The sequence below is a fragment of the Schistocerca cancellata genome, unplaced genomic scaffold (genome assembly GCF_023864275.1).
Source record: "Schistocerca cancellata isolate TAMUIC-IGC-003103 unplaced genomic scaffold, iqSchCanc2.1 HiC_scaffold_1092, whole genome shotgun sequence".
Taxonomy (NCBI): domain Eukaryota; kingdom Metazoa; phylum Arthropoda; class Insecta; order Orthoptera; family Acrididae; genus Schistocerca; species Schistocerca cancellata.
In genome coordinates, this window is record NW_026047091.1 from 3,868 (window position 1) to 7,734 (window position 3,867).

Sequence of the window (3,867 nt, forward strand, 5' to 3'; positions counted from 1 at the left end):
GAATGCCTAGCAAGTCGCAGCGCATTCAAGGAACACACAAGCACACTGTAAGCAAGCACAATAACAACGTACCTACCAACTACGGAGGTTGAATGGCAAAAATAAGTGACAGTGTGGAAACTTTTCGAAATACGATCTCTCGTAAACGACTCGCACCAAACTCCTGCAAGGAACGCCACTTGCATTCTAATTTACTCTAGCTTTAGTTTGTTAATGTAAATAGCTATTGTTCCATTCTGAAAAGTGTATGTTTGCAAAAAAAAAAAAATATCCAAGTACTTTTACAATATGGTGTTTGGCTAACAATACGAGGCCCTGACTGCCAATAGAATGAGTGGTAGCCGCACATTAATACCTTTCTATTTCCGCAATATCTGCGGTGCAAGTTTCAGGTGATTCACCCTCTATATGCTCTCGTCAGCTGTTTCCTAGTAAAGATTTACATCTTAATTTAGTGTGCAGATATTTCAAAATTGTCTGTTTAGTTGTTACGTACAAGTCGTGAACAGGCTAACATAAATCATGATCAAATTCTGTTGAAATTACTTAGTAGTTTTCTAAGAATAACTTCATTTCTGATAGTACTTCTTGAAACAGTAATTGAAACGTTCTTCACGTCTTTCACTCGGAGATCCGCGGTGTCGCGCGGAGTCACAATCCTTCGCCCTCTAGCGATACTCGGCTCGCGAGACAAGCATAGGGCGACGTATTGCTCTGCAGGTTTACTCCGAAACAATTTATTGTTGCGAGCTCGGATTAATTACCTGCATTGCTACACCGTTAAAAGAACTTTAAATACACAGTCCATCCAAAAAGTTCCGAATTTGAGTTTCTTTCCTGGCGTATAAGCGACACCAGCGCATTAAGTACAGCTTCGCAGCTTGAAGTAACAACTGTAAATAACAGATGCGCAATTGACCAGTTGTGAGCACGTAGTGTTAACCAGTGGACGTACGACCATAGTTCGTCATTGTGTCACAAATAAAGTGGTGGAACCATCTCTGAATCATGTTGGTTGGTTGGTTGATTTGGGGGTAGGGGATCAAACAGCGAGGTCATCGGTCCTGGCGGATTAAGGTAGGATGGGGAAGGAAGTTGGCCGTGTCGTTTCATAGGAACCATCCTGGCATTTGCCTGGAGCGATTTAGGGAAGTCATGGAAAACCTAAATCAGGATGGTCTAAATAAAGTGTTCAAGACATTCTCCAGAATGTTTTGAAGAAGAGAAACGTTTGTGCAAAGACTGTCCCTGACACCTTGACTCACCAATAAAAAACAACGGCGCATGGACGCCTGCCGGCACTTCATTGACATGAAAAACTATGAAAACTATTTTTTTGTAAAAAGCCGTTACGGGTGACGAGACTTCTACATCTACATGGATACTCTGCAAATCACACCGAAGTGCCTGCCAGAGGGTTCATCGAACCGCCTTCACAATTCTCTATTACTCCAATCTCGTATAGCGCGCCGAAAGAATGAACATCTATATCTTTCCGAGCGAGCTCTGATTTCCCTTACTTTAAGGTGGTGATCGTTTCTCGCTATGTAGGTCGGTGTCAACAAAATATTTCCGCATTCGGAGGAGAAAGTTGGTGATTGAAATTTCGTGAGAAGATTCCGTCGCAACGAAAAACGCCTTTCTTTTAATGATTTCCAGTCCAAATCCTGTATCATCTCTGTGGCACTCTCTTCCATATTTCGCGATAATACAAAACGTGCTCTCTTTCTTTGAACTTTTTCGATGTACTCCGTCATTCCTATCTGGTAAGGATCCCACACCGCGCAGCAGTGTTCTAAAATGTGACGGACAAGCGTAGTGTAGGCAGTCTCTTTAGTAGGTCTATTACATTTTCTAAGTGTCCTGCCAATAAAACGCATACTTGGTGTTATCTATACGAACGTACCACGGAACGACAAAGAGCGGAATGGTTCTCTGGTCGTTAGGCGAAGCCCGATGAAGGTGCGAATGTGACGCGCGTTGAACCCATCCTAAAGGAGGGCTCTTACGGCAGTTTGACATGGCTGTACTCAAGTGAGGGAGACTATTTAGAACACCTGAATCATTAAAACCACCATCTTAATGTTTCTCTAGTTCTTATTACCTCAGCTTCGAAAATTTATCGACTGACGGAGTAATGGCCGTTGCCTCGCTTTCAGCTACGCCACGGTTAATCTTGCCACTACTCAGAAATAAATAATTAAAGCCGTGTGCCCATATAACTAAATTTAGCAAGACTTCTGGTTACAAGCATTGGATTGTAGAATGTACGTTGCGAACAGCCAATACGCCGCTGTCTGCCTGTTTCTAGTACCTCGGGCCGCTATTGGCAGAGGGACACAAGTGGCGCCACTCGTGACGTCATGAACGCCACTGCCAGCTGCCAGAGGGTTAGGTGCCGCCTTGTGTCTTACCGGCAGTGGCGGCAGCTCGTTAGCCAACGGCAACCAGCGGAGCCACGGAACCACCAGTTGCCGCGCCTGTCGGCAGATCAGTCAACTCGGGAGCTGCCTAAGTGGCCACTGGTGAACGTGAAGCCACTCCTCCCTGAAGGACCCGTGATCGCGTACGTCACTCGAGCACGCGCGCTCAGTCCCTGTGAGGCGTAGCGCCGTACACCGATCCTGCCTTGGAGGCGGTTAAGTGACCGATGTGTCTCAGAGCTGGACAGTGACAGATGGTGACGCGAGACTGGACGCGCATTTAGTTTATGTATCAGCCGATAGAGGACAGTATTGGATAGGGGGAGTGTGATTTTAGTTTCAATTGTGCCCACTAGAGTGTACTGAAGTACTAGAATATTTTTCATACACTGTTCTAGTATTTTCATAAAGTGTTATCATGTCTTTTTGTGTATGTAAAATGTTATAAATGTGTTTTAGCAATATGAATGATGCGTGAGTGTGATTTGAGGTTAATATAAAGATAATTGTTTAACGAGTTATGTAGTAGGATTTAGTGTGGGAACATTTGGAAGAAGTATGGATATGGACAAAGGGGATTTTTGTAGAATAGATTTCTTAAGTAAGTATATGGTAAAGGGAAAGTTAATTCAGGTATAAATAACAATAGTAAATAACTTTATGCGTAAACAAAACTTCAGAACGTTAGATAATTACGTCGGTAAAAAGTGCAGTCGTTACGTTTACTATTTTGCGATTGGTTATTGATGAAAAGCGCGGATTGACGCGGGAGAATGTTGCTTTGCTGTTGGCTGTTGAGTAAATTGACCAATGGTAAAGCAGTATTCTTCGCGCGCCTTTCTCTGCTGGTAGAGAAGACTTAGAGTATTCTCGAGAGGAGTCGAAGCCTAGCCATGAAAGAGATCGGACGTGTGTAGTAGTAGTTCCGATGGAAACAATAAGTTGCCGGATCTAGCAGTGTTTCATACATCAAAAGTATTGGAAAGTGACGGCATACTTATTGCGATGTGTGTGTGTGCGTGTGTGTGTGTGTGTGTGTGTGTGTGTGTGTGTGTAGAAATTTCGGAATTTTTAAGTGAATTTTGTGACGAGATAAGATATATATTCCACGTGGCGTATTGAGCAGGTCGGTGGCTAAAAACTGTGACTGCATTTGGTACCGACGGACTTAATATTTGGCGAGCATTCTCAATCAAAAACAATCAATATTTTTGTAGCTATTGCGTTTTCGGGAAATGCAACACCATAAACTTGCTAAGGTGACTGAAAGGGATTGTGAGTGACTGTGTTAAGACTTGCACGGGCTTGCCAGTGATACTTTTTCACCTAAGTTTCAGAATATATTAATTGAGGACAAAATTTCCAAACTTTCATTTCGTGTTTCTCCCGAAACGTAGATTAGTGACTTAAATTGCAGCCTGGTTCACGTCGAAGTACAGTAGGT